Source organism: Dromaius novaehollandiae, chromosome 1 (genome assembly GCF_036370855.1).
Source record: "Dromaius novaehollandiae isolate bDroNov1 chromosome 1, bDroNov1.hap1, whole genome shotgun sequence".
Lineage (NCBI taxonomy): Eukaryota > Metazoa > Chordata > Aves > Casuariiformes > Dromaiidae > Dromaius > Dromaius novaehollandiae.
In genome coordinates this window covers 44,195,008-44,219,698 of record NC_088098.1, presented here as the reverse complement: position 1 = coordinate 44,219,698, position 24,691 = coordinate 44,195,008, and positions in this window count along the sequence as shown.

The window sequence follows — 24,691 nt, the reverse complement described above, 5'->3', positions numbered from 1 at the left end:
AGGAGCTATATAGATAATATATGGTGACAAACTCAAGAGTGGGCGTTGCATTTCACAGAGGGCATAATAGTCAATAGGACCAGTGAATGGAAAACATGAAAAGTTATATGAAAATAAAATTATCTCCATTAATTAAAAGGCAAATATGCATTCCATAAGGATCAGTAACCAGGCAAGTGCTATAAGCACAGGCAATAGTTATTCTCTTTCTCTGGCTGGGTGGAGATTTAATTATTCTATATTTAAACAGAGATTCAGGGTAAAAGTATATACTATGACCTGGGTTAATATAGTAGGTTATGGATGTCAAAGTTTTACTCCCTGCTCCCTATCTCTATTCCTCTTCTGATGATGATCCACTTCCCTTTTCCTGCTTGATGTGCTTCTGATCCTGGACTGACTCAGCTTGCTAAACTGGTCAAAAAGTAACCTGATAAAAAAGGCTATTTTTCTCCTAGCCTGATTGGTTGGATCAGATCTATAAAAGGACTGATCAGTGCCACAGTCACCATGCAGGAAGGTTCAGGAGCGTGCAAATGGAAGAAAAAGGAAGGAGAAGCAAGCAGCAGTAAATGGTGACCTGTTAGCTTAGCTGAGAAATAAAATGTAATTTTGCTCTGGGAAAAAATACAGAACTGCTTATAGTTCACTGTTATAAACCATTGATAAACAAGCATGTGATTCTCACAAAATAAAGCTGATACTCAAGACTTGCGTAACATATCCCATGGTAAGGCAGATGATCTGGCTCTGTGATTGTATGAGAAATCTTACTGTCTGTCCTCCTGCATAGTATGGTATTGTTACTAATATTAGAAGATTTACTTAAATTGTGTGATGATACTATTGGTAGCCACTACAAGGAAAGAAGTTGCAGGAAGACAGGAAGGGCAGTTAAGTTTGGAGGAAAACATTAATGTTCTTCCAGGCCAAGCTGGAAGTCAGCTCCCTTTTTGTAGCAGCTGTGGGTAACTGTGACCACAGGTTTCTTCCTCCTGCACAGTGTCTTTTTCCAAATTGCACCTAATTTAATGGGCCAAAAAGCCTCTAATGGTACTAAAACCAAGAGCATCTTTTGGATTTCTTTCTAGCAAGGGTTCAATTTAAGAAAGGGTTAAAGGGAAAGTTCCCTGCACTGTGTAATATTTACAATAGACCTTCACTGAAAGTTCGTTCTATATAGAAGACAAAAGTGTTTCTCATTTTTAAAGTGATGACTCTAAAATATTGTGTCCCCTTTATTTAGTTTAAAAATTTTTCAGGAACTATACTGACTGGTTCAGATAGGATAACATGGAAAGGAAAGGGTTATTTAAGAACAGATAGCATACCATTCAAACAATGCCACTTGGAAGGGTTAATACAATTCCTAATTATTTTCATCTATAAACAAATGTGGATTAGTGTACTACCTGCAGTCAAAATAGATGAAACAGCGGGACGCTTTCCAATTAGTAAGATTTTTTAATGTCAAAATATGTGAGTTTTTCTTTGATTCTTGCAATTCTCACTGAGATAGAGATAATATCGTGTTTTGGAACAGTCTTTTAATAATAGTCATTCACTTTCTCTGCAGAAAAAATGAAAAGTAAATAGGAAATATATTTCATTTATACAAAGGTAATTTAAAAATGTCTTCTAAATGAGCTTTTCATATTGTACTTTGAGTTTTCATTAATACCTGATGTGGTATAATCATTCATATTTGAGTGAAAAATGTAATTCAAATTTTTAAGAGGATGTAAAAAAGCAAATATACTGAATTCCTTAGAATGAGAGCTCTTGACATTTGTAACTTTAAGTTAACACAGTAGTATCACATAAAAAAATCTTCTTTTCAATTTTCTAATTGAAAGAGAACTATGTTCAGGTTTTGTGATTTTTATGATACAAAATGAATATCTAAAAGTATTTTTTTACTAACATTGTGTATTAAAAGACATTATTATTATGTGTTATATTATTTTCATACCTTGTTAAACATACTATGTTAATCTACTCTTACCTTTATTTAATTGTAAAGTATTCAGAGTATAATCACCAGGAGGAAAAAAAAAAAAAAAAAAAAAAAAAGAAGGCGGTGGCAAGATAATCAATGTGCCTGTGTCCAATTCTTTAGTGCTATTTTTATTTTCTTGGCTTTGTCTTAGTGGATCAATATATGATTTATGCATAACAAATGTAATGCAAACACTTTCTTTCTTACTACATGATGTGATTAGAATTGTTTCTGAACCACTGTATAAAGACTAGCCAACAGGTAAGTCCTACCAGCACTCAAACAAATGGATGAATGCTTTTTACTTCCTCAGCTCAGTCATTAGAGAGCTGTACTTTTACAAGATTTTAAAGAATCTTTTTAGAAAGTGTTTTAGGATTCTGAGGTATTCTTAGCATTCCCCTCCCACTACCACACTCTGTTTTTTTTCTGTTAACTTCGACTAGTCAAAAGCTAGAGAAGAATAGGTTTGTATATAAAACGTGGTTCTTAATGAACCCAGTCTTTCCATATGAACCCAGTCTTTATATATGAAAAACCTTAGACTCTTTTATTATTTTTTTTCAAAAATGTGAGAAATAATTATGATTTTACATCAAAAGATTAAAGGTAAAATTATATGGGTAGAGACATATTTACATAGATGAGCTGTGTATAGACACAGAAATCTGCAGTTATCAAAGCCTTATGCTAAATAGGAGCTTATCTCTGTACTTGTTAAGTGACAGATGGCCAGTTAATTAATTGTCAATATCGACTCATTATCATAAGTTTGACAATAATGGCATAGGTCTTATTGCTTTTAAAGACAGCAATCTTTCACCATGTACAAAAACCAATACTGGAATTTCCAAGGAATTTTGTTTCTTCAAGTTACTTCCATTATGTGAAGGACTCTTGTCACAAAAGTGCAAATTTAAAATCAATCAATTTAAAGATAATTATGTACTCAAATTTCAGAATATTATTTTGGGGGTTGGACTAGATGATCTCCACAGGTCCATTACAACCTCAACCATTCTGTGATTATAGGTAATATGGAAGGAGATTAAGGACAGATTTTTTAAAGTCTTCATTCACTTTCCTTTTCACTTGCATTCTTGGTGCTTATTATCCCAAATTAATACTTAGCTCAAAGGCTGGACTTCCTTCCATAAGAAAAGGCAGGGTTCATAAAAGAGATATCAATTTTTACTTCCATCCAACTAAGGCAGCACTTTAGAAACACTCAACAGGAAATCTATTCTTTCAAATTCTATGTGAAGAAAATGCATCACTGTTACATACATAACTGTTAAACCTTAGCTTTCCCTTAGGGCTTGATTCAAATACTTTATTCATGTTGAGATTTAAGTAACTTGCCTAACATTCATTTCAGTATTGTGGGGAATAGATTAGGTTTTATCCTACTTTTTTTTTTTTTTTGAATAACAAAGCAAACAAAAGTATTTTCTTCCTAATGGACACTGGTAATGTATTATTGGACTCAGACCAAGATAATATGAAAACACAGAAATGCTCATTGAAGAACTGGGAAATGAAGAACTGGGAAAAAAGTCCTGTGTAATTATTTTAAGGTCAATACGCAAATATATGTCTGTGTGTTAGTTAAAGTATGATAGCTGGATGCTACTAAGAAATAACAAATATACTGTAACAGATTAGCAGTGGTAAAAACAAAATGCAGTCGTTTCCGTATGTTTCCCAAAGCATCGTAAATCAACAACGTGAAACATTTTGTAGACAAGCAGGAGGCCAAATATATAATTCAAGGACTATGACCTTAAATGAAGTGTTTAAAGATGTAATTTCCATATGACCCACCATGATTAGTGCTATATAGAAATGATAAAATTGCAATGTTTTCTTTATCGTTTCTTCCAGCACACGATCAGAAACATTTAGCTTTAACACTCTCAAATGTAAGGTGATTTACCCTGAAAAATAATCCTTAAATTCCCAACACACAATCCTTTTGTCTGTGTACATAGCCCTTGCATATTCATAACATAGTAGCTTGCAGAAACTTACCTAGGCTTGGTATTTTTGCCACCTTCTGAGCTATATCTGAGTATCTCCATCAGTCACCCCAGTGTTTTGCACGGGAATCCTCTACTACCCTTCCCAGCAAGAACTCCTCTATATCTTTCATTTGAGAGGCATTCCCTATCTCCCCTGGCTTTCTGCTTGAGCCTGTCCTTGCCTATTTTCCAAGTTTCCAACTTTGGTGGTAGAGTAGCACATACTAATAAAGCTTTCCTGATGATGCCCAAAGTCCTTTTCTCTCATAGAAGAAGGCAGTGGGTAAAGTTTCTTGATACTGTTGGCCTCTTCAAAACTTTTCAGCTCCTCTATCTACTTATTTGCTGGGAGGAGACAGAGCTGAACTTTCTGCTATTTCTTCTCATTTCAGCCTCCTCTAAGTAAGTCTTTCCTATACTTAGATGTCCACAGAAAAGTCAATGTTTGAGCTCTCTCTGGGAAGACCCCCTCCCCAGCTCCCCCTTCTGGGAACTTGTGCAGACCCCTCTGTCCCTTTCTGTTTCCTTTCTCCCTTTATAGATTTCAGATGATTCCCCACAGTCTCATAGCTGGTCAGTTAGAGTATGTCTAGTCTTTACTGGTGAATTTAACTTCAGTTTGGCTAGGCTGCCATCACAGAAAAGTAGAAAAAGATTCCCTGAGCTGCTTTTAAACTAGTTATCACAGGTACCAGTAGGATGACAGCACAGAATTGGCTACTTTATCTGGCCAAGAAACTAAAATGTTTAAAATTTTAATGACACTAGATTGTGCTGAGATACTTTCTGGAGCAGGCAAGAGCAAACAAACTGTCCAAAAATACAGTATCTATATCTAAACAATATTTAAAGCTGAAAAGGGTCCTCACAGTATCACTAAAATCCAATTGTCATCGTGTTTACCTAGATTTCCACAGTATGCAGCTGGATCAATAAAATATTCAGTTGGATCAGTGAATTGTGTAACCCAATCAGTGAAATACATAAGTTCTCAAATATTAAAATAAACAACTCAATCATGAACGTATACTGGTTGATTAGTAAAATATGCAGCTTGATCAATAGATCATAGAATATAGTTTAATGAATAAATCATATAAGAGCATCAGGAAGAAAAAACACTTCATTTCTTCCATTCATATTCAAGGAAATACAAGCATAAAGCAGTCGCATCAGAAGCTTTGATGAATCATTTTGTAATAAACTCAAAGACTGTCTGTAACGTAGTGGGGATGTTAGGAGTGAGTAGGCAACTGTTTTTCTAAGACGACTTTGTAGAAAACAGCAAAGGCTATGAAAAAGCAGCCAAAATGAGAATTCTTTTGCTAAGAAAGAAAGAATAATAGTCTGTTTGAACCTATTTTTGTACTGTTATATACAAAGTTCTCAAGGTCCAAAGAAATCAAAAGTGCATCCGACTAAGGAGGTAATTTAACAAAACTGGCAGAAATTTTCCTGTTTTCCAGGAAAGTCTTCTAAAGCCAAACTATCAGCTTTCTGATTTCTACTTTAAAATATTTTTTCTTCTTTCTTCAGACATTGATTCTTTGTTTTTGAGAAATAGATGCTTTTAGGCACAAAGGTTTTGGCTTTTACAACTTTTGTTCTCTTGAACTAGTTACACCTAATATAATGAAGTTATTTTAATTTCTTTTGCAATCCCTGTGAAGGTCATGAAATGGAAGTACAAGGTGTCAGGCACAATTTGATAGTGTAGAGATAAATGAACAACAGTTTATAGCATACTATATTAAAACAAAATAAAACAAAAAATTAAGGTTTTTAAATACATATCTTTCCTCAGCTCTGCTTTTGTTTTTGATTTTAACAATAAAAAATGCAGTCTTTGCCCAAAAGTGTATACATTCTAAATAGGTGATATTTCACCAAAAAAACGAGGGTGGGGAAAAAGAGACAAATAGACAGAGAGACAGACAGACGGTAATAAAGTTACTTTTCCAGCATCATGTATCAGGTCATGACCACAGTTGGGAATGAAACTCTTTTCTCCTCTGAGCTTAGTTTTGTGCCTTGTCCACCTGTTAGAGGACATGATGAATAGGAACAAGGTATGCTTGAATGGGGAATTTAAATTTGCTTAGACTAGGTAAGAATTCATTTTTAGTTAGAAACAGGTAAAGGCTGGTCTTTGAAGCAGGTTCAATGGAGGGGAAAGAAGGCTGACAGGGATTTCTGGGGACATCAGCATGAGAAACTGGGATTGGGAGAGACCAATGTGTCTCTGATGGGAAAAATCAGTAGGACCTTGGGGGCTTCATGTAGCTGTACGTTCTCTTCCTTGTTTTTATTCCCTGTTCTTCCCTTTTTAATGGAATATCCTACTCTGTGTATGTAGCAGCCCTATGGGACGTCCATGTTAGTTCTCATCCCCAAATGCTGTCTTTTCTGACAGTGCTCCCAATCCTTACGTCCTGCTCTTACAAGAAGTAACCCTTCCCCCCTGCACGTTGAGCCTATTCATCTTCCTCCGTTTCGCGGACTGCTGAGAAGGGAAAGGGAGCACGCTCGGAAGTGAGACTTCCTCCTGCTTCAAAAAGAGTGGTAGCTGGTCGGGATCCTCAGCTCTCCCCAGGACAGAAAGAGGAGGAGCTCTGCCTCTCAGAGTGACTAGTCAAAACTGAAAGAGAAAATATTAGATTTCTTAGTCTTGGCCTTTTTCTTTTTCTGACACACAGTGCTAATTATAGATTTACTATGTTGTCTCTGTAGAATTTCTAATGTAAGACTGTTTCCTCCAATACATTTTCTAGACATAAGAGACTCTGCTTCAAAAGTTATACAGACTTGGAAACTTCAATACCAGAAAAAATCTTTCCAAAAACATTTGAAGCACAACATTTCTGTTTCAAAATACTTTCAAAGGAAACACAGTTCAAGGTGCTTTCCACAATATATAAATATTTCATGGCTGTCTTTGAACTTACGAACCAGAAAAACTTCTTTTAATAGTGTGCATGTGGTTTTGGCCCTATAATGGTGCATGCATCTCCTACTAAGGGACAGCTTTATAGCCTGATTTGCCTGTTGTCAGGTTTGCTGGAATAATAGAAGCATTTTTCTAGATTGCAATATTGACTGTCACCCAACAGAAACCTGTCTTGGCAGTCTGCCATCTGCTTTTTTCCCCCAAATCGTGGTGACACAATTTTTTTGAAGTAAACAGGCCTCATGCAGTTAGGTTTCAATATCACTAGCTCTAATTATTTGTCTTGTTTACATCTATTCTTATCCAGTGTTAAATTGCTGTCCTGGCTGCAAGCAGGAATTATTTAGATACAATCTTTACATCTTTTTTGATAAGCATAAAAAAAATTATCTAAGAATAATTCAGTGCATTCCTTACAAAAGCTGTATTGTTAATGAGCTGGAAATGTCTTGCTTAAGGAATAAAAATAAAAATAAATCATGCCCTTTGATTTTCAGCTAAATTGCATGATATGATATGTAGCTTCAAAAGTCCAAAGTATTAAAAATATGCTACTGTTCCAGAAAGAAGAGGCAAAATCACCATTCTTCTCTTTATTCCATGACACTATGCAATAGTGCTAGCCATTATTATGAATCTTTTTCACTAGCTATTGTTTATGAATATCTGTCACCCATGTACTAGTGTTATTAGTATTTACTTTGTAGGCTCTTCTAATTTACAGCCAAGAATTTTTCAAAACAGTCAGCCAGTGTAAAATAACTATTCTTTGATTTCTAATTCTATTTTAAAGAGTCCTCCCCATCATTGTCTGGTATAGATTGGTATAATTCCCTTGGTTTCAATAAACAATAAGGAGTTATATTTTCTGAGTATTTCTCCAAGAAAAATAAGTGGGAAATAAATCTATAACATATCACAGCCTAATTTCAATACATAAACAGATACGAAACACTGAACTAAAGCATTAGTTAGATATATTAACATACGGCAGGCTTTTCCTAACTAATTATATGTTCATAAATTTCATACCATAGTTGTTTGCTCAAGTCAGCCCAACAAATTCCCGGTGTGTGCTGCTTCTTTTTTTGCAGTCTTTCCTTTCCTATCCACATATGATGCAAGCAAAGAAATTAGTCAAGCCAAAATAACATTTAGATTACTCAATTTGTTTGAAATACATGAAGATTTCTGAATTTTTCTGAAATAGTGCTTTTCAACATCTCTAGCCCCAGCTTACTTCAGTGAATTAAGAGTCTTTTCATTCCTTAGGGGAGCAAATGGCTCCCGACACAGGTGGTGATTTTTGTCCCATTCGTTTTTCCTTGTGCCACATCGCAGAGGTGCTCCTCCTGGGTTAGGCAGGTCACCGCAAAAGGTTAATTCCACTTTTTAAGTTTACCACTCTTCTGAGTAAGGCTAGTCACTGTGCTGCATGCACTCTTGAAACACTTGAGCTGTGCAGTGCTGGCATGGGCTATAAATGCTTGGCTGGGAAGGTTTCTGTCTCTGCAAGAAAACCCCTCTAAAGTGAGTTATGAAGGAGAAAGCCTGGCAGGTGTTGATCTTGCCTCTCTTTTTTTTCTTTCCAGAAAGCAGAATAAAACTGATAGTCTCTTCTCACTCTCCCAAATATAGAGAAAACTTATCTTAAAGATTTAGTCTTCAATCCACTCAACTGTTCCTGCCATCTGAAAGCATCTGTTACAGACACCAGTCGTTTGACTGGTGTCCATTAAAATAATTGCCTTTACATCTGTGCAGTGTGTTTTAGATGTTTTTTCTTAGGGTGTGGAGAAAATGAAAGTTCTACTTCAGCTATTTCTGATTTCTTTATGACACAACATAAACTCACAAGTGTTCAATTGACCTTGAAGAAAAAAGCTAACATGCTAGGCACGAAGTGTTACATTATAGGTATCATCTATTGTGCTCTCTAAGTGCTACAAGTACTTCATTAATGATCAACCTTTTACTTAACTCAGATATCTTCACATATTCAATCTATAAGTTTTCAAAAAATATAATTTAATGTCTACCTTTTTTCCTGGTACTCGCTAATGCTAATTATTTTCCTTGCCTTAGAGAGACACTAGTGATACTAGAGGCCATGAAATATCTGTTATCCTCTGCTCTTCTTGATCCAAGCATCTATGTGTACTATGATAAAACATCCAGTTGAATGGTTTGATATATGCTGAGAACTTCATTTCAGTTCTAGATTTCTTTTCCCAAATTTTCTCACTGGGAATATGTTGTTAGATCCTCAAATCAATTTAGATAATAATACAATATTCAGAAGTTTTTGTCTTTGTATTATTTTCAGAAGGAAGCTTGTATTTCATGTATTAATAATAATTTCCAGTGCTATAATGCCAGTTATCTCAACATAACTTGCAAATGTTAATTTCCCCTTAAAATAATGTTGCTGTATATAAATATTTGATTGACCTGTGAAGCAAACTGAAAATTCAGGAAATATGAGAGACTGCGTATTACAGCTTCTGACTCTCTTATTTCAATCCCAGCTGCACATGTTTTGCTTTATCAGATATTTTGTTGTCTAAGTTTACCAAGGTTGCAGAGGAAATCAGCGGTCGAATCAGATCTAAATCCTTGGGATTTTTTTTTTAATTCCATTAAATTTAAATTTAGTTTTAACAGTGAGATCATACTTGCTCTTGGGATCAAGATTTTTTTTTTTAATACAACAATAATGGTTGGATCTTATTTAAATAGCAAAATTCATTCTAGTTAGAGAACTTGTCAAATTCCTACAGGTAGAAGAAAACAAAATACTGAAATATTCTATGTTTGACTTTGGAAAGTATATTTACCATCTTGATTAAAGCAGATTTAATTTTGTCAGAGTATAATGAATGAACTGGTTGAGAACTGGGAGTTTTCACATACTGCTACTGAAAATGACATTTTATAGAAATTGTTAATGGCTGAAGATGAAGATTATAACGCAGCATTCTTAGGTCTTAATATTACTTTAAAGTCTTTGAAGTTCAGAAAGCATGTTTTAGAAGACACGTATAGTCAGGAATTATGCTTACTAAATTTAGAATTGTTAGAATTGTCTATCTTTGTAGATAGACATTATTGTCATTTACTGATTACAATCTTATTTGACATTCTGCAAATTTTATATATATATATAATGTGTGTATTAATTTTTCATGAAAATATGTAAGATGATTAGTTTAAAATTGTTGATCTGAAGAAGAGAATTCAATTTTGTCTGTTCAGATGCTTTCCTGGAATCTGAGGGCTTACTTATAGAGAAGAAAAGATCCTATGGCAGTTTGTATCTTGCCGGACTTCATAGTAATATGTTTTTCTTAAATACTGACATTTCTTTTCACTTTTTTGAATGCATCTGTTGCTTCTGGAATTTCATGGTTCCTGTAGTATATTATACTTTATACACTTTCGGTTTTTGGTAGCTATTAAATCCATTTTATGATAAACCATTTTGTTTTACTTTCACTCTCAAAAAGTGGTGGTTATATTATTGTCATATCTGCTGTGTGTAAAGGAGATAAATATTTTCTGGCATAATAATATGGCATCTTTCACATTGTCTGCTTTATCTGCTGTGTGTAAAGGAGATAAATATTTTCTGGCATAATAATATCGCTTCTTTCACATTGTCTGCTTTTTTTAGTCCCTCATCCTGAAGGTGATCCATTTTTATCTGAAGGAAACATAGTTCCTAGATCTTTAATATTCCTCATATGCATAATATGAGAATGTCTCTAGACTATGTACATGCGTATTTATAATTTTTAAGATTTATGTATTCATAAAATAATATATATTATAAATTTGATCTTCTAAAAGAGACTATTTACTTAATTAAAACTGAAAACTTTTATCAAGCAAGTGAAGGAAAATAAAGTTATCTGATGACATGCAAACCAATATCTGTTGCAAGGAAAAACATAAACCACTTCTACGTTTAACATGGTTTTACAGTGGCTATAGTAGTACAAGATAGTGATCTGGATGCCATTGGGGAGAGCTCAAATGTCTCTTCTACCTGCACAGCTGCCACTGGAAAATACAATACAATACAATACAACAGCATTCTGCATAGAAACAATGAGGAGAATAATACGGAAAATATTAAAACGACACTGTAAGAAACAAAAATATGATCTCATATGAAATAATGTGCTGTACCAATTACATAATCTCAAAATAATATTTTATCATTACAGAGAGCTCAGAATGACCAATAATGGTGACCAGTGGTATTGAAAATCTCTCACAGAGACAAAGGATCTGTCTTAGAAAAGTGAAGAATTAAAGGAGAATGATAACAGTATAAATAAAATAATGAACTGCAGAACAGATGGACTTAGATAACCTGTTTCTTTCCTATAATGTGAACACAAACAGGTGCTCAATTAAAATAGAGGGTGATAAACTCAAAACTGATAAAAACAAATATTTTGTCTCACAGTTCATGATTAGACTATTTAAGCTGCTGCTGCAGAAATGCTAAAATTATTAACTACCATATTTCGAGTTTTAAACTAACTGTGATTTATTGGAGATTAGTAAGGAAGATTTTTCCACATTTTCCTCTTTTACAGGCTTTCCCCCCCTCAGACTTTGTTATAGTTTGACCAGTAAACTAGAGGAACCTCCAGCCCGATTTAGTGTGGCTGCACTTGTTTTCTTATTATTGCTCATGCTTATCCTTCATAACTGTTCTTTTGCTGGTAACATTAGCTAGTCAGGTTTTGATCACTGATTTCTAAACCAAGTATTTTTGGTTTGTTTTAAACTATTTATAAGAATTCAGTGGCAGTTAAGTTACTCCAAAGTAGTTGAATGTTTATGTGAGACTTTTTAGTAAAGTTCAACAATGTAAAAAGAATCCTCTCTCTCTTTGGCTGACTTTGTTTGTATAATAGGATTTTGAGGCTACATGAGGTTTTCCCCTATTGCAATGCAAATCATAAAGCATGTGGTCTAAAAGCATAAAATTACCCAAACCCTTTAACTACTTGTGGTATCTACCATTTAAATGGAGATGACATAAAGGGTTTGATAATTTCTATATTTGCATATAGGTATATTTATGTGGTGTCTAAACTTTCACTGTGGTCAGTGGATATATAATCACTACAACTGAGGAGGCCAGAGGGTGATTCAGCTCCCCTTGAAGGATATGCAGAGTGTTATTCAGATTCCTGAGCACAACTGTCCCATGGGACCTTGCCTGGCCAGAAAGGAATAGAGTAGATCTTCTTCAAGCCTTGCATCATATCTATCAATCCCATGGGGATTCATCAGACACCTCAGGACACTTCAGATGGCATGTTTAGGCCAATAAGTCACACAGCAATTGACTAGTCAGGTGAAGAGGTCTCCAAGGTCCATTGGTGGCATTGCATAGATCTCCACGGAAGCTAAAATATCTAGTGCACATGTAGGTACTTCCATGCAGGAATGCAAAACCGCACCTGAATCCCAGCCTACAACCTTTTTCCTTCTGGAGTATGATATCTTACTATGAGACTACACGTACCAGGAGAGGAGGGGTGAAGGGTGAGAAAGTTGATTGGGGAAACAACAGAGCCATATTTAACTAAAAACATAATTTATCTCCTCTCAGGAAAAAAAAAAAAAAAAAACCCTCTTTTCTGTTTCTTGAGGAAGAGAGAAACAGGATGAACGAATGCTAGAGCCACAGGGTAGACTTTGCTCATGTGCTGCAGTTTGAGTCAGCATTGTGATACTGAGGTCTTTTGTGAAACATGCTGATTTCTTTTTGTCTTCAAAATACGCTGTTCTTCTGCATATTTCCTGAAAGTCTTTCTGTTATTAGGTAAGGAAGATGATCTGGACTTTCACAGGAATTTAGATAGGGCTTAAGAGTATGACTATAAACAAAAAATAGTAATATTCAAGATATACTTTCATAATTATGAAATCAGAAAGATTTATTGTACTAAAGGTTGCCCTGAAGTATCAATATGAATTTATCAATCCACTTCTCAGAATTCTATCAATCAGTATTATTTTATTACTTCATAATAGGTGCATATCTATGTGAAATGCTGAAAACAATTATTTCATTTGTTCAAAATAGTCAGATGTAATTTTCAGTGCCCCCATAAGTAACACTAATAATTAACAATACTCAATTTTGTCAAGCATTTCATAAAACAGAAATACTGAAGTTTTGAATAATTACACTTCAATTTCTCAGTTTTACCTAGCTAGAAAACAGTATAAGCATAGGGAAATTTAAACTTATTTAATTAACACAGCGAGGTAGCTAATTTGGAAGAAACAAACTGATATTCAGTTATTCTTTGGTTAAAAGTCATCCTTTTCTGACGATAGTTTGAATAGGATGTAAAACTATTTTTAACACTTAAATGAAAGTTTCACACCACAAAAATATATCCCTCTCAGTCAAAGCCTTCAGGAACAAGTGGTAACTTTCAAAGAAAATACAGGACAGATGGCAGTCCTTGTCCAGGGGCTTGTAGCCTCTGATAGACCGCTCAAATAAAGCCTGGAGAGGCCACAATCCTTCATAGCTCCGTGGTAAAAGAAATCTTTTAAAAAAAGAAAATTGCTTTGCAACAACTGTGCTAGCTTGCTAGAAATCCTGTCAACAGTTACCACTACCATAGCATGGAAGAAGATTTTTTCCCCCTTTTCTTTTTTTCTGTACCACAAACTCATATGACATTATGAACCTGTTAGCAAAGCTCATATCCTACAGGCCACAGTTTCCCCAAGTATTATACTAATGCTAAGGCTGAAACACAAACCACTTTAAAGTAGAGTCTGGTTGCGGCTCCCCTTTGCCTGTGCTCAGGTTATCACCTGAGTGAAATGTTAGCTGTCTTTGTGGGATCAGTTGCCTCTAACTAGTGCATAATAGGATTACAATCACTGACCTAAACTGGTGACAGCTGGTTGCTAATTATGTATTTGGTAGTAACTAACCGCTGTGCACAAAAGTAGCTCCTGAGTTTAGGGTAATTTCCTTACCAGGTCAGCTGAGGAACCTCAGCTGGTGTTGAGGCTTGCTTTTGCTGTCCTATGGACACAATCAAGGTAAGGGTGCAATGGGAACTGTGGTGGTAACGTACTGGGAAAAGATGGCTGGGGGGTGAGATTGTGTCCCAATTTACAGGGGTGGGGAAAGCAGGTGGGACAATGGTGGGAGAGCAAGGGAGTTATGGACTTGAAAACATGCCTTTGCTTGAGGGGATGGGGTTTGGAACAAGAATGTGGGAGGAGGGTTTGGACAAGTGCCCCTTCCCCTGTGTGTGTGCCTACTTACATGCAGTGCTGGGAGCTAGCTCATCTCCTCCGCCCTTCCCCGGGACATGTTTATAATCCAACACTTGCGGATCCTACTAGTGCACCTGGACTGCGGTGCTACACAAGCAAAAAAAATTGCAATTCTTGCTCTGTCTTTTCTCTCTTTCAGTGAGAATGTGAACCTCTTTGTTCCAAAGTTAACCTTGAATATAAGATGGGGTGGTGGCAACTTAGTCTGGGCACTAATGCAAAATTAGGGTATGCGAAGAAACCTTATTGCTCTTCTTATCCAACAGTTTTTATGCTTACTGGAAACTCCTTACTTGATAAAGTTGTGGTAAATTCTTTGGTTGATATTTTATGTATTTTATTTCCAAAGAGGCAATATAAATGTGGGTATTAATTTGGGGTGTCTGGCAATTTTCTTTGACTGTACTGCAATGAAATACAGGCAATACTTTTATTATGGGAATAATGTTATCTTCCAACAGTCTTGTTTGTATGAGTAGTCAGTTGTAACATATACAATATGGTATCTTTTAAGCTACGTAATGCATATAAATAAATGGGTATAAATTCATTTTACAGTTCCTTATATTATGACAGTATTCTTTATATAACTCAAAGCAAAAATAAAGAAAGAAATAAGATGTGGGTTGTAACAATTTTTCTTTTCTATCTAGCTTCCATTGTTTGGCTTAAAAGATCATTTGTAAGAAAAACAAACAAACAAACAAAAACACCCAACAACAAAAAACCCCCACTAAGCCTAGTTAAAGGATAGGACTTACTGTGCTAAGTGTAGGAAGACCTCTGTAAAATTACAATTCATTACATTCCAATACTAATTGTTGTCAATACTCATATTTTAACACCAAATGCTTTAACTTCTTTATTTGTCATTTCTTTGGCCATGTGTGCAGGAAAGCTGGTGAGTAATTAATCCATTACTTTACAAGCTTAATGTACTATGTTTGCAAAATGTAGATTATAAGGAAAAGACATCAGCTGGGAGAAAAACTTAGTTTTTAACTGAACAGTGCATCTTAATTATGATAAAATGCATAATTGTTTTTCTTTATTGGTTTGTTTCTAATTGTGTGAAACATTTCCACTGGGGAGAAACAGGGACAGCACAATGATTTGACTAATGTTCTGTGCTGAAGCTTGAAGCACAGGTTTAGCAATACATTGAAAGCCTGAATCTCTTTTGACAGCAAACTCTGACTGTGTATTGAGGTATGTGATGCCTATCTTTTGGAACAATTATAAAATGTAACATGGGAACAGTTCCCTCTTTGACACATTTTGTTAAATACTCAAGAATAAAATTACTTAGAAGCTGTGTATTCTGAAAAGAAGCGATGATATGAGGATACCAGCTACCACATCTCTTCCTGAAGAGACAAAAACATTCAAAGACTGTGTTGTGTTTATTCACTTTTTGTTCAGGCTACTTTTGCTTAAAGACCCAGTCAAGAAAAGCAAAAGATCAATAGTTGGGATGACGATATTTTCTCAGAGTTCTCTGGGGTGTAGAGTAACGAAGTAATGACCAAGAACTTCAGTCATCCTACCAAAAAAATCCTTCATGTTGTCTTGTCAAGACTTCTGTATTAGGCTGGAGGATAAGCAAAAAGTATGGTGCAAAAATAATAATGCTTTCTCTGTGTGTAGCAGGACGTTACAGGCTGGTTGCACACACAGAAGAGCATCAGCTTTTTTCAAATGGAGAAGTTTAGAGAATAGTCACATTGTACTGCTAAATATATACGTATGTGTGTTAATTCATATGCAAAGATTTATGAGTGGTGTCAAATGATTATGGTCTCTGTCAGGAAATTATAGTCTGTTAGTAAGGGTTTTTTTAAGAAGACTAAAGTTTGTAACTTTATTTGTTTAAAAGTCTATTTACTGGTTTCCCTCAGTTATAAATATGATGGATGCTCTATCTGCTGCTGTAATATTGTCAAATGCTTTTGATAGGTCAAATTAGAGCTAAATACCTATGAAAAATCTTGTTGTATGACTTTCTTCAGAGAGCTCTTATGGAGAGGTCAATTGCACAGAAATTGAGGCAAGACCCTGAGATTATTAGAAAGTGATATGCTAACGATAAGTGAGCACTGTGTTTGAAGAGTTCTTAGCTCGAGACATGAATAGTTCTGCCTTTGACCTGCTGCATAGGCAGAGTAGCTGTTTGCGTGGATTTCACGTTCAATGTCTCTATAGTGATTCAGGGTCCCTTGTCTATTAATATGGAGAAAAATGCCCTGGTTTGATTTAGTGATGTACTGTAGGAGGATCTAAAAAATTATCTTAAATTATTAAAAAACTGATACCTCCTGCTAAGGCCAAAGCAATTTTCTTTTCTTTTTTTTTTTTTTCTTTTTTTTCCTCAATCTTGAGACAAAGGGTTATGGAGTTTGTTATTCAGCTTATCAAGTTGTCTCTGAAATTTTTTTTACAGTTCTTTAAAAAATAGTTTATTCTACAAATGTTTCATGCACTTACTAATCATAACACTGTAGCAATATCTCCCTCTTGGTAGGTAAACTCCAGTTTGATGAATCTAGTTCTGGTCTCTGTACTTTTGATGAAAAAGATATGTTTCAAATGAATCATCTTTATCACCAGTATAACAAAATTTTGCTGCTTAACTTTCAGCAATATTTGTGGAAAAAAATGCTACTGCTTATCTGTAGACAAAATGCCCTCCTGAGCAAAGGCTTTTTGATATATTTGTTAAAATACTTCAAATCCCATCTCTATTTTTATTCAACACAAATTATGTGGTAGCTGATGAACTTCTAGAAATATAATACATGTATGGATGCCACCTGGAGATGGCATATAGTTTGATTTGTATTTGACATTTTGGAAGCATCTAGTAGAGATGAAAAGAAAATAACATAGAGACAACCTTTAGTGTTCTGTCACATATCCATAAACAAAAACCTTCAGAAAACATCAGCCAGAAGTAGAGGTTCTCTCTATATGTGAGCATATTTAGATTGAGAACTTTTATCTGGGTTTGCTGGTAGATTGCTCTTGGGACCATTATGCTGTTTACTCTCCCTGAGACCAGTCAAGTAAGGAAAGAACCATTAAAAAAGGCTGTGCAGCTAATTGATTTTTTTTTTTTTTTTTGGTTCATTGGCTGAACTAAACAATTGTAGCATTCGGGTCAACCTGAAAATAAATGTTTTTGGTTTTCATGTTGCAAGAAAAAAATAAAGGTGTTAAATATGTTAAACGTTTTGATTTTTCTTGAAATATCTGCTGTAAACTTCTGTTAAACTATATGGTTTGTTACTTTGGTCAACAAGTAGCACTTCAGTGGACCTAATGCTGATACTTGTTCCTATCCCTTTTTCATTGCAGGTTATTATTAATAAGGTCATCATTGATATAGTTTCTGTTGTTCAAAAGTATGTGATTTAGCTTTATTTCCATAAAGTGATTTTTCACTGTAATTTTGTTATAACAAAATATATTTGATGATGCGGTGCCCTTATCATACCACTGTCATAGTAATGAAGAACAAAATTCTCCTCTCTTATAGAGCTTTTTTCTTTTATTAGAAGGCAACTCTATTAATCATAACTTTGACAGTTTAATGCTTGGATTGCAGCATTAAAATGTAATTCATTAAAATTTGTTCCAGGCAGTGTGAGTCAGGCAGTAAAATATTTATTACTGTTTTCAGCACTTCTGGCTGAAAACTGATTTTAAAAAAGAGTTGCAAATTTATCATATATATATATTTACACACACACCCCGATGATCCTTGCGTTGTAAAAAAGTTGTTGCAGAGTGTATCACACTCCTGTAAGTCAGTCTTTTTCCATCACTCTTGCATTTGTCATCAACATGAAGATTTTACCAGAATTGTTTAGCCAAAGTATCTACCCCTCTTTTAATCCATTAACAGGTACAGGCTGAGGTCTAGAGCCATAACAACAGTCAGTGGTATAATTATGGTTTCAGTCAAAGCTGTGTGTTGCTGTATACCACCGAGTCCTGATTTGATGCCTCATCCTAAGAAGAAAGTGTATGCTGTTGAGTGATATGGATATAATAGTCACTATAAGCGCTGTATTTGAAAACTCAAATTTTATGCTGCTTAACTGGAGGTCAATCCAATACTCAGTGCCTTTCCCTTTAAATCAATAATAGAAAATAGCTCCAAGAAGGATGTAAGGAAGTCACATATTAAATCGCCAGTATAATGCAATGTCAAGCAGAACAGTATAGCAGATAGTTATCTAACATCATTAAAGACCTCTGATAATGGAGAGTCTACCTTCTCTGTTGATTTAGATTCTGCTGTCCTAACCAATCTATCTCTGTTTAATTTTTTTCCTTAATGCCCAGTCCAAATCTCCTTTGCTGTAATTTAAGCAGCAGCACCTATTACTTCTTGCCTATACACAGTTGATTATCAATATGATGGTCACTCCCCTAAATGAAGATAAGTCTATTTATTTGCTATATCTTTTCAATGACCTTTTTACATAGCTGAAGAGAACCTCACGTTTCCATTCAGTCTGCACTCCTGTAGGCTGAAAAGATGGCAGTTTCTTCAGATTCTCCTCAGAGACCATGTTATATAAACCACTGATGATTCTCTTGCTCTCTACCAAATTCTCTTAAATATGGTGTTCCAAAAGCAGCACAATGTACCAGCAGGGGATTATGCTATGTTTCTTATACAGAAGAGGTATAGCTATGTAAGGCTTACAGTAAAGAAATCCTTTCTTTCAAAATTCAAAATGCTTTACTAGGGAAATTCAGGTTCTGTACCTTGTATAGATTGTTTTAAACATCCTTCTTCCCTTAGAGTTGTTACTTCTTAAGCAGAAATACAATACATTTAAGAACTACGAATATTTGCACACATAAGCAAGGTGTGCTCAATAGACCTGGAATAAAACAATCTTTAGGAATGCAATATAACTAATGCTTCTGATTCTTCTTAACTATATACCTGTCAGTTCCCTAACTCTCCTCCCTTAATCAAAGATTTAAAGAATCATTATAGTTAGAAGGGATCTCAAGAGATCACCAATAAACCTCCTCCTTGAAGCATGGTCAACTCTGAATTCAGACAATGCTGCTTAGGGTCTGGTCCGGTCGGGTCTTGAAAGCCTCTGAAGATGGAGATCTACAGCCTACCTGGGTAACCACTTCCACTGCTTAATCGGTGCCATAGAGGAATTATTTATTTCCTTTAAATCCAGTTGGAACTTTTCTTGTTCCAATTTCTGACCACTGTCTCTCACTCTACTGCTGTGCACCGCATAGAGCCAGGCTCTTTATCTTATGAATAACCTTGCAGGTCCTGGGGGGTGTCCCCCTAAAGCTGTCTCTTCTCCATACTGAACAAGTCCCATTCCTGCAGCCTCTTCTCACAGGAAAGGTGCTCCAGTCCCATGATCATCTTGGTGGCTCTTTGCTGAATTTGCTCAGGTTTAGCAGCATCTTTCTTGTACTGGGAGGCCCCAAACTGGGCACAGTGTTCTGGATGCAGTCTAATGAGTACTGAGTAACAGGTAACAGTCACTTCCCTCAATCTATTGGCTCCTGTTGATAGATTCATTGCTGCCAGGGCACACTGCTGGCTCATGCTAGATGACTCAGCTTTGGTCTTCATGAAGCTTCAGCAAGGTCTCTAAGGCCTTTGTGCCCAGACGCAGGGTTCAAAGAGGAGTGAAACCACCAGTCGTGGAAAATTATTTGAGTCAGATTTCTTGAGAAATCTGGACACCTGGAGGGCCATGGGATCAGAAGGAATACATGCAGGAGTCATCATGCATCATCAGTGTGTCTGTTGTCCATCAGAACCCTTTGGTCCTATCTAGCAGAGCTGTTCCCCAGCCAGTCAGTGACTAGCCTGAACAATGAGATTATTGCCTTGCAGGTCCAGTACTTTGCATTTCTCCTTGATGAATTTCATAAGGTTCCTGCTGGAGCATTCCTCCAGCCTTTCTAGATCCCTCTGAATATCAGCACCTGCCCTCAGACTTGTCTACTGCATCTCTCAGCTGTAGTGTTATCTGCAAACCTGATAAAGGTACGTTACTCCTCCTCTTCTAGGTCACTGATAAAGATACTGAACAGAATATGTCCAGGTTAGGTTCCCTGAGAAACTCGCCTTGTAAACAGCCTCCAGGTATAATATGAACCACTACCTTTTGATGTGATTGTGCAGCATTCTGGCTAGCTCAGTGAAGATGAGTTCCATCACAGGTTGATTTAGTCTGAGCTACTTCCTACTTTCCCTCCTCTGTGCAATTGCAACTCTAGCTGCAAGTTCCTTCTCCCTTCTTTGTGCTAGTGATGGCGCTTGTTGGTCCTTTAGTAAGCTGTTTCATAACGCCAAACTAGAATAAATTTAATCCAGCAGAAAAAACCATCTTGTTCTACGTTGAGAAACAGAGGACTTCTGCATGAAGGGCAAGGGTTTGTTGTTTAGTTATAGGGCAATGGCACTGGACACTGCAGTCAGGGCAGATGTGTTGTATGAATGCAAAACATTCCATCTTAAAGAATATAGAGTTATAAGTCCTCTCCAAGATGTGAGGTTTTGGCAAAAAGTAGGAATGTAGGGAGCAAAGAGTTGTTTTCTCTCTCTTATGTAAATCACTTGGTTCCACTGCCACTTTAGAAATTTGCATGTGCTTTAATCCTGTTAGCCTCTCTCATATCTCACATTACTGGCTTCCAACAGAGTCTGACTCAAGAAAATTGTCCATGTTCCTTCCCTTACTGCCTGCTACTTGATCTGACTTACTCTTCTAGATTAAATGCATAAAACAAAATAGAAGTGTTTTCAAGAGGGTGTTCTGTTTTCTTGGTGATAATTAAGCTCTTTTCTCTAGATGAAATATTTTACTCACTTGTAGGTTTGGTAATCTATCTTCACAAAAATTAGAAGATTGCCTTGATAAACATGAGACTAGTCTTATTGGCCCTTAAAACATTTTTCTTGGTAGAGGGAAATTTTACAGGACAGTAAAGCATCAGTTATAGTGATCCACTTAAAATTATGACACCGCAGAGAATTATTTTTCAGAGAGGAAGAAGGAAAGGGAGGAGTGCTGTTATTGCATGGAGTACCTCTTGCTCTGTGAAACATCATTTACAGTTCCAGAGATAAATCAACTGGGCTATGCTCTTGCAGACATCCTTCTCTTTCAAACAACATAGTACAAGGCCATTTTGGCAGTAAGATGCCCCCTCTGATGCATTGAATGTTTTCACATTATTCTTACTATTCAGATGTTAGAAGGAAGTACCTAACAGTTATAAAATAATGAAAGTAGTATGTCTGATTAATTTTTTGGGAAAGCCTAGTGTAAGGATTATATACATACTATATTAATTTAGCACTCATACTTTGGTTCAAAATTGCTTAAGTAAAAATAACTATTTTTGTCAGACCTGCACAGATACAGAAAGAAAGTTTGCTAAAATTTTGAATATTTCACTTTGTCAATGTAAGTAAACCAAATATTGAAGGCCAGCCTCTCCCCACAGTGTAAATTGTAGCTAGATTTTGAAATCTGAGAGATCCATATTAAGTCATCAGCCTGTTAGTGCTATGCTCCTGTATGCCTGGTTACTCCTATTTGTCTCAAGGCCATTTATTTCATGAGAAAATAAACCAAAAAATGCTTAGTATTTGGAATTTCTTCTCATGCAGTCTTGAATTAATTTTGTTAGCTGTCAGAAAGAGTACATTAGCAATTCTGTGTATGTATCAGCAAAAGAGGACTAAATCCACTAAGTTCTATCCTCAGGATTCACCCAAAACTAAAACTGATCTGGATTTCAGAGACACAATGAAATAATATTATATTTGTTTGTCTTATTTTGGAGCAGAACTAAACCTGCAAGTACTGAAGTAACAGAAAAATCTTGGTATTGTTGGTACTGCTGTTTTTCTTGTGTGTGTAGAGAGCCAGATGGTTGAGCTAAAGGTGCTGGATACTGTTCAAACACATAAAAATTGATTTTTTTCTTTTGTTTTCTTGGAGAGCTTATTATCTAAATTATAGACGAGAAAACAACTGTTTATAAACTCGTCAAATCATGTACACTGTATTATGTGACTGAGAGGGAGAACAGAAAGATCGGGGGTAGGAAAGAATATGTTACAAAGCAGGTGGGATACTTGCCTTCTACCTGAGCTCCTTTATGTGTATGGCTTTGCCAGGTGATCCTTCCCCCAGCTTCAAGGTCTGTATATATTGTATACATATATATATATACACACACACACATACAGGATATATGGGATAGTGTAAAGCAGTAGTTGATTACGAGAATCAGGATGTTTTAGTCTTGATAGATCTGTGTATTTATGAAGTCTGCCGCAAAGATGAAACCTGCATTCCCAGGTGGATGACAGTTTTAAAGTCACTGAGTAACTTCACACCATTCAAGTATTCAGTAAATTGAAGTGTTCAGACCTGTAGGTACTGAACCAAATCAGATTTCAAGTGTTTACAGACTGTTATTTAGGAGGATGGTCTACAAGAGAGTAGGCTGGACACTATGCAAAGTGTGCATTGGTGACCTAATTTTTTAAGTCGCTGGTCAGTCACTGCTCTGCTAGTTAAACTTTGATAAATAACTGTGCCTCTATTTCTCAAAATTTTCAAATTTATTGAGGAAAAGATTAAGTAAATATATTCTGTGCAAATGTATTGCTACATGTTATGTACTGTCGCCATTTTAAATGATGTCCTTTCTTTCACTAATTGCTTTATTTTTTAAACTCCAAAAGGTACATTTCCAGGGCAACTTGTCTACCACACCCAGATTATATTTATATGTAAACCCATGAAAGAATCTAAATCAATTGCTTTTTTTTCTGAAAATGTCTTCTCTTGAATTAATATGGGAGGGCATATCTATAATGGTGTATTATATAACAGTGGATTTTAGCGGAGGTTTAAACTCTTGCAGAGTTTAAAATGTGTTATAATAGCAATAAAATTATGAGACCAATGTTTGCATATTGAAAAGAAAAGCTCAATGCATGTGTGATCTGGTTTCATGTTTATAGCAGAAGGTGGTGATAAGATGGTGGGGAAAAGGAGTGTGACTCTACAATAGCTGCAGGAATAAGTGTTTGAACAGCTTTCTGATTCAAATGGAGGGTTTCTCTGGATAAGTGGTCTTTTTAAATGAAAGACCTTCAGTTCTAGATATTTCTTTCTTTCAATCTCTCCAAAAACTGTTTGTTTGACCTTTAGAGGACAGTGTGAAGAGTCTTTTACTGCTGTAAAGCAGTAAAGGCTGATCAAGACTTGAGTGGAAAGTGGATGGAAAGAAACTTTTCTGTCAGGCAAAAGCGCAGTAATCATTTTATAGAGTGGATTTATTTGGATTTCTGTAAATCATTTTATGAAATGTAAATTAATGCAGAATTTTAGATTCAGTATGTGCTCATTGAATTCAAACGAGTTATAAAAATTCCTGCAATGAGGCTTATTTGCAGATCTCAGTTCAGTGCATTTTTAACTGTTCACATAATAGAATGTGTTATACATTGCTGTCAGATGTAAAGGCAATAACACTGAGCACAGATTATAGCTCTACTGGGTAAAGTCAGATAGTACAAGAAAGAAAATGAGGAGATGCACTCTGGCCAGTTCTGCATGGTTAAAATTAAAGTAAATAATGCTGTTGATTTTACTAGGAAAGTGCCTGGCTTCAGTCTTATAATAGTCCTACAGATAGAAAAATAAGATGTTCTATTAGGAATAAGAAAAGTTTGAACTGTAGAATAAGAAAAGTTTGAACTGTAGTAGCGCATGCAAGGTCGTGACAGTCCTGAATGTAGTAATCGCCCAGACACCCAGATCACATGGTAGCTTTGGATGGATTGTGGATAGGTTTGCGATTCAGCTAAAAGTACTTTCCTCTGAATGCTTTCTCTTTTGAAATTACCTGGAAACTAGGTAACTATTTTCTGATCAGCTGCTTTAAAAGCCAAACCATAAATGAAGGGCTGTCTGTGTATTACACATGTGGACACATGTAAAATAGCTTTTATGATTTCTTATCAGTCACTAAAGAGGTCATAAGTCTTCTTTAAAGCAGTAAGAAAAAATGCCATTTTTCTGCTACATTAATGCTAAAATTGCTATAATATTCCAGTTCAAAAAATGTAAGAGGACAGGTGTTATCTTCAGTAATTTGGAAACAACTTACTAGAGGTAGACGATCTAGTTCTGGATTGCTTATGGTTTTATACTTATGTAAGAATTTAGTTAAAACATAAGCTCAGATGAGGTTATTGTAGACATTTCTGTTTTCAGTTAATTTGCAGAATTTCATAAATAAAACAAGAAAGTAAACATTTGAAAGCCAAACAAAGGCTGTGAAATATGTCTAGAGTCTCTG